Consider the following 9,059-nt stretch of genomic DNA (forward strand, 5'->3'; position numbering starts at 1 on the left):
TAAATACGTCTGCAATGTACTTCTATTCACCGATCAAACTACCAGAAACACAAACTTTTCACTGCGTAATGGGAGCACCACAGATATCCTGAGGTAACTAGACCCAACCAGTCATACATCCCCTGATCCTAAAATACCACAACCTCCACAGTGTTAAGGTGGGTAACAATATGGGAGTCCACTGACACATCAATAACTTATGCTAAGGTTTGAATTCTTAATACATCCATGTCTCTTGCAACAAATGGAAGAACAGAATCCTGCTGTTTAATTGCTGTATCAGATTCTCAAGCTATCACAATTATCTGTGCATTGCAACGTTTGCCATTGAAAGGCATCTCAGTACAAAAACCAAAACTTAATTTTGCAAAGAATTAAACATTCAGTGCCATTCTGTCTGCTTCCAAGAGGTCTAGATTTGGCCCTCACTCTTACTAAAGCTACTGAACAAAGGGCCAAATTCTCCGCAGACTTACATAATTAGTAACCCTTGAAATCTATGTCCAAGGAGAATGTGGTGCATAGTTTGTAAAATGCAAGCATAGTTTCTGATATCCTGGACTGTACAAACATGAGCCAGAGGTTTGCAATTCATTTCAAAATTGTTAAATCTGTTAGTTGCTTTATCCATGCCTAGGGCTTGCTCTGACAACCGGAATCATGTTTTCGTTTTTCTTGATACAGCGTGGAAAAATTGCTTATTGTCCCTTTAAGAACCAAACTGTCAGTGTCCCAACCTACCTTTACCAGGTGTAAGTTGTTCCCACAATTAGGATGGCCAGGCTTAGCCCAACTGAAAACACACACTTCTTATCAGCAGGACTTTACCAACATAATTAAACCTGTACTGCAGCTGGTGGTTCAGAAAACAAAGGCAACAAAGCCCAAACCTGTTTGTTTGGTTTTTTTACCAGGTATATTAACCAAACTGTTACCTTCAGCATTGCATGCAAAGCATGATTTATAAATACCGTTGCTTGCTTTATTTATCATTGCTCAGTCTCCCAGAGCACAGGAGCTGTCATTTCAAACAAGAAAGAGAGACGTTCTTTGTGTGGGCACTTTGTTGAGGAAAATATTCTACAAGAAGACAGACCTGACCATGAAGATTCTATGGTCAAAGCTCTCCCTTCCATTGTGTTTCAATTACTATTACATTTTTCAAAAATTAGTAGCACCACCATGAAATTTAATTCTACTTTCCCTCATTTGGGTTGTCCACTGGCATAAAACCATGGACTCCAATAGAGTAACTCCTGTAAGGAATCAGGCCCATGGCATAAAGGAGCTACAAAGCAATCACTTAAAAAGTGTTCCGTTTCAGTGATGTGGCTTGTGGAAATCTGCAATAACCTGCCGTTTCCTATTGGCTTTCCTGGGATTCTTTAGAGCAGCACGGACACTCTGCTTACAGTGGCACAAATCCAAAGTAAATCCCCCTCGTTTGCAAGCGCTCAGCATGCATTACAGCTGAAAACACCATCCAGCCAGTGCAGGGATGGTAGCTGGCTCTGTGAATATATGCTGCAGAGATTCTAGCATTCCTGGCTCATGGAAATTTCTTTAATACAATGGCTTAGGCAGGGACACATACGCTGCAGGAGAAGTATGAAATGTTTGCTTTGCAGCATCCAGGTGTTACTAACTATATACACCCCTTACGGTAAAATAAAATTAAGCGTAGTTGTAAATGAAGTACCTGATCCTGCAGTGGCTTTACAGCAGGAAGAACACGCATTAATGTCAAAGGGAGTTCCAAGAGTGGAACACTTTCAAGATTTTATAGGGACCTTTCTTCAAGGAGAACCTGAAAATTGTTTACCGTCATTAACCACCCTCAACCAAACACCTCGTTGTTGTTTACCTGCACACATGTTTTTAAAATCAGAAGCAGTATCAGATAGAGCCTGTCCTTACTCAGGCACAATCATCCTGAGAGCGTCATTCTTTACTCCGGCAAAATGGGAGTTCTGACTGAGTGAGGACTGCAGGAGTTGACCCTAACTAAATAAAAAAATTGGCAGAGGAGAATCAATGAAGACAGTATACGTACTTTCACTGCTACTGATCACCAGTTCAAATCCACCCCATGTCACCATGTGATACCTGTTTGGTGGTGTATGTGAACTGAAATGACATTCTTAGGGCTTGTTCCATAGGTCATTGACATCAATGGAGTCTTCTCAACGAGTTTTGGATCATGACCTCAGCAGGCAGTTAAGCACATCACATAAACCACAGTGACCACAGGTGGGAAGCCTGAATAGAGGCCAAAGATTAAGTGAGGCTGGGGACAGAGCTACCATCTCATTTCTAGAAGGCAGAGGACCCCTCAAAACAGAACTGAAGACCATTATCACACTTGCTTTAGCACTGCCGAAGCTGTTCTTGTTCTCTAATTAGGGGATTTCAACCTTCAAGGCTGTCTACCCAACACCCTTCACAAGCGCTAAATTCACTCAAAATAACAAACTGTATTTATTTAAACCAGAAAGCAAAAACTCTGCAATAGTATCAACTAAAATATATATATATATATATATTAGATTTCACACAGATGAAAATCATTACAATTCTCTAGAGACTTCCCCTCTCTACAGTAACTCATGTCACTTCCTAGCTAGTAAAATTGTGCCACAGGATATGAAAAGACTATAACATTCTACTAATTTTAATATTGCTCTAATCAAATAATGAGTTGTTTACTGCCTTCTAATTTAAAAGGTAATTCATTAAATGTATCCTGTCACCTCTTACAGGTAGTCAAGGCATGAGAACACACACTCCTGGGGAGCATCAGGGCAATGCGGGAATACTTCATGCGGGTCACTGAAATTTAATACTTCCTACATATGAAAACTGCAGTGATTATTTAATAATTGCTAAGAAACAATATAAATTAAACACTCCAGTGATTGAACCTGGTGCACAAAATATTTTTAAATCGGCTCAAAAGTGTGAACTCTAGGGAATGTGAAAAAAATAGTAACAAAGGAATGTACACCAGTTACAAGCAGACCGTATTTGGTATATCCACACGTGGGTTTGATTCAAATTCCACTGAAGTCAATCAAAATCTTTTCATTGGATCAGGCCCAAAATGATAACATAACAATAATGTTTAAGTGAGTGTCATGAAGTGGAAGAGAACAGATTGTACATAGACATTATGTGCATTACAAAAGTTGGGTCAGATTCAGTAATATCGGCCCAATACTGCAAAAGTTACCGAAAGCTATTGTTGTTGTTTTTTTAATTGGAGTATAGCAAGGTAATAAAAAGATAGGGCCCAGGTCTGCAACCCTTCGTGGCTACTCATATAAAGGTTGCAGTAGGATCACATCCAGAGCACTAATGTTATTTAGTGCCTGCAACTGCAAATATAGGATGTATAGAAACATGATTGTTCAGATGACAACTCATGGTCTGGATTGAGACCTCATCAAGTTGGTTTTTTTATTTTAATAATCAGGCAGTAGCACACTGTACTAATGTCTGGTTTATTGAAAACTAAGGTATCAACATTCAACCGATCTCTTAACCCGAAATCTTTGAAAAGTGGGTATTTTTCAACTCCTTCTGGGGACAGGGGAAAGGCAATCCAAACTTGTTAAGAATCAGTCCATTCTGCCAACACTTGCCCTAGTCATCAGAAGCAATGCAGAATCACTAAATCAGTTTTAGAATACAGTTTTGGTCAATGTGTGTCCAAAGCAGTCACCTGATTGGCTGCTGGTGATGTCATACCCACGCATTAATCCCCACTGACTGCAGTTTTAACATCATGCACATTACCCCAATCATCTACATAGCAAGTATCATCAGTGTAAGTGATATAGTAAATCACTGGAGCAGAGAATAAAGCTACAGTGTTGAAAGAGAGAGGATGGGGTGCTTTTTATTTTCAGAGTGGAATGGGGTCAACAAAGAATGCCTGCTTCATTGAGAGGAATGGGGATTGTAATATCCCTAGCTAAAATAAAGTATGTGTTCAAGAACTCCCATTTGAAAATGTTAAGAGGTTGCCAGCGGTGAGACAATTGGTCCAGGAAATAAAAACTATTTCAGGAACCATAATGTTTAGCAAAATGAAGTCAAATCCATTTCTCAGGAACAAAAATGTAACCGTGACATCTGCAAAAATAAGCTTTTCTGATTGCTCATGACATTTTCACAGGTAGAACAGCCATGAAAGTATGTTATTTACATCAAATATAGATATTCTTAGTAATGTAAATTGACATGCTGGTACTTTCTTATGGGGGTGGCAAGACGAGTCAAATCTGAAGGCAGATGTACTTAAAAAAAAGCATTGTAAAATGCTAGGTCTACCTTCAAGTAATGGAGGTCCTGATTGGTGAATTGATGCAGCTTGCACATACTCAGAGGGTCACTTTGGGAACAGATAAATCGTTATTTATCCATAATGATTCTGATAATTGCATTCATGGATTAAACTGTATTACTACCGGTTTGCAGAACAAATGTTGCACTTTGTTAATAACACTTTTACACTAAATGATCAGCGAAGTGCACATTCCTATTGTGCCCTTTAACTATACATAGCAATTATAGTTACAGAAATATGCACATAGCGCATGCTATGAAACACTGTCAGAAAAACATACATGTCAAAGCAATTTCAAAACACATCTGTGCTCAAGTTGTAATGCAATGATTAAGCATGCACCTTGGAGGATTCTGAGCGGCATATGGGGAGTATGCTGTCAAGAGTTATTCATTTTGTACCGCACGAGTAATCAGTGAGAAAGAGTCAAAATATAGTTTAAATTGGCAATATAAAAAAATCCTATGAACCTTCTGATTTTGTGGATTTTTAACATATTGTCGTCTGCACACACACTGCCAGACAAAACGGAGCGCAGCGGACAGATGCGGACGCGTTCAGGACAGGGGAGGGAACATTTCAGTCCGGCGCTGGGTGGGTTTTGGAGTCTCCCAGAATCAGAGCAATCCCTCTGGCTAAACAAATCCAGCTGTGGTTAGGAGCGATTGAAAGCTCATTCGAGGGCAGGCTCCGCTCTGTAGCCCTTCAAACGCAAGTGATCAAAAGTAAACCCAAAGCTGCGGACACGAGCCCTGATCACCCGCGTAGTGGCCGGGAGAGGACTCCGGAGACGGGCAATAGCAGAACCGCAAGAGGAACCGTAACCACATTGAACTCGGTAGGCTGATGGGACCGAAACTTTGTTCGGCCCCTTCCAGGGCTTCCCTGTCTTGCATCTCGAGCGCTCGGAGGAAGAGGCGAGGAAGCGAACAAGCGGAGCAGACAAGCGAGGAGAGCCCGGCTAACCAGCGCTGCCCTCTGGGCCAGGAGGAGGGTGGATCGCGGCTGTCCCAGGACTTGGGGGCCGAGGCGCTTATCTCCCCGATAAAATTCCCCGTGATTAAACCGGGACCTCAGCAGCGCTTCCTCAGCGGGCCCGGCTGCAGGGTGCCAATAGGCTGGAGGAGGAAGGAGGGGGACCCTCCTCCTGTACCCCACAAACCCCGGCACGTCTCCGCCCTCCCCCAGCAAACCCGATCCGTTCGGCCGCGGCTGCACCCGGGCAGCTCCCACCGGCCACCGCTGGTGCCCCGCTAGTCGCATCAACTCCCCGGCACGGCGGGGTCCTACCCCTGCTGCCAGGGCAGAGCCCACCGCCAGCCGTAGGCAGCCTCTTCCCCGCCGCCTCCCCAAGCTCGCCCGACAGCCACTAGCTCGGGCTCCGGGCTCGAACTCACGGGCAGCCGTTCGCAAGGGCTCTCCCCGGAGGGAGGCCGATGGGGTGACCCGCCCTGGGGCGCTCCCCGCCCCGCAGATCCACGCTCTTCCCCCTGCTCGGGGCCGCTCACATACACCCCACTTCCCCCCGGGGTCCCCCCGGGAAGCAGAGAGCCGGCACCGAGCAGCCCAGTTCCCCCAGCCCCGCCGCCACAGGTTACCGGGGGACAGGCGCTCCGGGGTCCTTTCGGAACAAGCCCCTTCCCCAGACTTTGGGGTCCCCGGACCCCCAAGGAGCCGAAGGGGAGGACCCAGGGCTGGCGAGCCGCCCGCTCCCCCTGCCCCGAAAGTTAGGAGACCCAGGGGGGCGCCCCCCGGCCTCACCTGGAGCCGGGCTGCCTGTCTGTCTGTCTGCTCCGGGGACCGACGGACCCAGCCCTCTCCCGGCCTGTCTTCAGCCGTGCGCCTGGGGCAGCCGGGCGCTCGCCATGGGGCCGCGGGGTCCGAGCCCGGCTCCGGGGCGCAGCTGCAGCCGGCCGGCGCGTCCCGGCGCTCACTCACCCAGGCTCATCGCCCATGGCCCGGGCGGAGCGCGCCCGCCGGAGCCGGGCAGGGAGGAAGGACGTTCCGAAGCGGCCGGGTCGGTGGGGCCGGGAGGCTGGGGAGGGGAGGGACGCGCCCCCCCGGGGACTCCCCCCCAGCGGCCAGCTGCGCCCGACTCCCGGGCGAGCCCCAGCGCGGCGAGCGGAGACTCAGCCGGGGAGGCTGCAGCAGCTCCGGTTTGAAACTAGAGTGGCCCAGAAAGCCACCCCCCTGGCCATGGCAGCCGGCCCTGATTGGCCAGCCCCGCTCCCGCCCCCGCGCCGGAGGCGAGTCACCACCGCTGGCTGCAGAACTGGGGCGGGGGCAGTCGGCCGGCCCCCAGGTCTCCGTGCCCTTCCCCGTGCTTTCCGGGCGCCCGGCTGGAGCCCCGCCGTGGCCACCTTAACCCCAGAAGAGGAAGGAAGAGGAACCCCAGAAGGGAACCCCAGATCATTCATAACGGGGCGCGGGGGGGGGAGATTTCATAGGTGAGCTGAGTCCTGAGACCTACCCGCGCCCGCTGTCCCCCATCCCGTGCAAATCCTGGGGTGGGGGGGTCTTGGTGTAACCAACACTGCGGATGCTGCCGGCCTTGGGCCAGGGCCGTCTGCGCGAAAAGCATGAGCCGCCGGAGCTAAGGCACTAACTGGGAGCGATTGCAAACTCACTGATCTCTTACGCGGACAGAGAGACCCAAGAACCCACACTCGTGGGGCGTGTCGAATAGCGGTGCAAGTCATGCTGATGGGCAACAGGTCCAGCCAAAGGGAGCAGACCTCAGAAATCATCTTCTCCCTAGCCCTTCCCCTTTTCTCCGCCTTCCAGTTAATTTTCCTCACCCAAAAAGTATCAGAGGGGTAGCCGTGTTGGTCTGTATTCACAAAAGCAATGAGGAGTCTGGTGGCACCTTAAAGACTAACAGATTTAGTTGGGGATAAGCTTGTGTGGGTAAAAAACCCACTTCTTCAGATGCATGCAGTGAAAATTACAGATACAGGCATAAATATATATTGGCACATGAAGAGAAGGGAATTACCTTACAAGTGGAGAACCAAGGTTGAAGGCCAATTTAGTCAGGGTGGATGCATTTTCCCTCACCCTACAGTAGGACCATGTCCGCATTTTGACAAGCAGTCCCATTCTCCATTACGTGGCCCCTGCAACATAAAGAGTGATGCCTGAGTGCAAATGCCCCTTGGCAAAGAAGTCTCCACTTTCAGTCTGGCAAACAATTCCTGGGTCAGTGAGGGATGTGGGAACTCCGAAGACTCAGAGCTCAGATAAGCATCCTGGAAGATGGATGCTCAGCTGAGCCCACAAAGGCTCCAAGCAACCTTCCCAAATACACTAACCCTTCCTTTAAACTTGGGTCCCTCTGCCTGCTACCTTTTCAGAGGGAGGAAGGAAGCACAGGACCTGTTGTTCTTCCTTTAGCATCTTCCTAAGGCACCCCATTCTCTTTCTTTCCCCCTCTTTCCACTCCATATGGTTCCCAATTCCTCTTGCCCCTGCCATCACAGGACAGCGCACAGTAAGTGCCGATCTACAAGTGGAGATGCCTTTTGGTTCTGGGAAGTGCCCTATCCTATGCGTGCTGCATCTCCAGGGCCTGCAAGTGAGGAAACTCAAGTTGCTGCAGTGCAAGATCTGGATGTTTTCCCCAGGTTGCACAGCACATGCAGCTCTCCCACTCAGCCCAAGCTTTTCGCTGTCTAGCAGACTCACTGCTAGGATCAGAGAGCTGGGCATGCCCTAGCTGGGGGAAGAGGATAAAGCCAATTCCCAAGCAAAGGGTTGGTCTGCAAATATGGTCAGCGTCTTCTTTTGAAAACACTGGCAACTTGGCAAGCATTTTAGCATGCCAGAGGCTTGACCTGCCAACCTTCCTCTGGTCACAGGTCTGGTCAGTAATATACTGCATCCATAAGAAAATGGACTGTCAAATTTAAAATTCAATGACATTTAATAAAAAATGATGTTTTACTGGCAGTTTTCTAGTGGCTGGACTTGGGGTCACTGACCTACTGGGTGACCTTGAGCAACTCCACTGCTCACTTTCCTCTATCCCCCTTTGCCTGCCTTGTCTATTTAGACTCCAGATTCTTTAGGGAGGATTTGTCTCTTACTGTGTGAGTATAATGCATAGTGCAATGGCACCCGGATCTTGGGTGGGGCCTTCAGGTGCTATTGCAGTACCAGCCATCGTCACCATGTAATGCAAAGAGATAGTGGATAAACTGAGTGGACCACCACAGGTGTTTTGAGTAAAACTGAAGAGTTATTCATATTGTGGATTTCAACCAAGTATGGTCCTTCAAATTGACCTTTGTCTAACTTTTCCAGCATTACTATATGCAAGACCTTAAAAATCACTCTACCTTCTCTAGCGCAATCTGTTGTATTATTAAATTTACAGCGGCAAATGCAACCCATTTAGATAATTTTGCAGAGAATGAGAGCGAGGGTCCAACAAAATCCAGTTCCACCAATAAATCCCTTGCCTCCCCTCACCCCTATGGCCCAATCTGACTCCTACGAAGGAGGGGGAATCAATGGGAGTTTTAATGGTGACTTAAAGTGGAGCAGGCTAAAGCCCTTAGTGTCAGATTTCATTTCTTCCTCCATGCTGCCCGTTGTGAGTGGGACTCCATTCTTAGCTTAGTGCTCCCACTCTCTTTTTCTTTCAGTCCTGCCTCCAAATTTTTGTGAAGCCCTCGGACAATAACATCAAGAAAAATGAAAAGGAGTACTT

At 47.8% G+C, this 9,059-nt stretch overlaps 1 protein-coding gene across 2 annotated transcripts in view; it reads right to left on the bottom strand.

Annotated features, from left to right (window-relative positions):
* Positions 1-6,445, bottom strand: part of TAFA4 (TAFA chemokine like family member 4) — a 113,041-nt gene extending 106,596 nt beyond the window's left edge. Inside the window, exon 1 of one of the 2 annotated variants that reach the window (XM_073354808.2) lies at positions 6,287-6,445. The gene's annotated coding sequence lies outside the window, so the exon portion shown is untranslated. The other variant, XM_073354806.2, reaches the window with a different exon arrangement.
* Positions 6,446-9,059: the final 2,614 nt, after the last annotated feature.

This window comes from Lepidochelys kempii, chromosome 7 (genome assembly GCF_965140285.1).
Source record: "Lepidochelys kempii isolate rLepKem1 chromosome 7, rLepKem1.hap1, whole genome shotgun sequence".
NCBI lineage: Eukaryota > Metazoa > Chordata > Testudines > Cheloniidae > Lepidochelys > Lepidochelys kempii.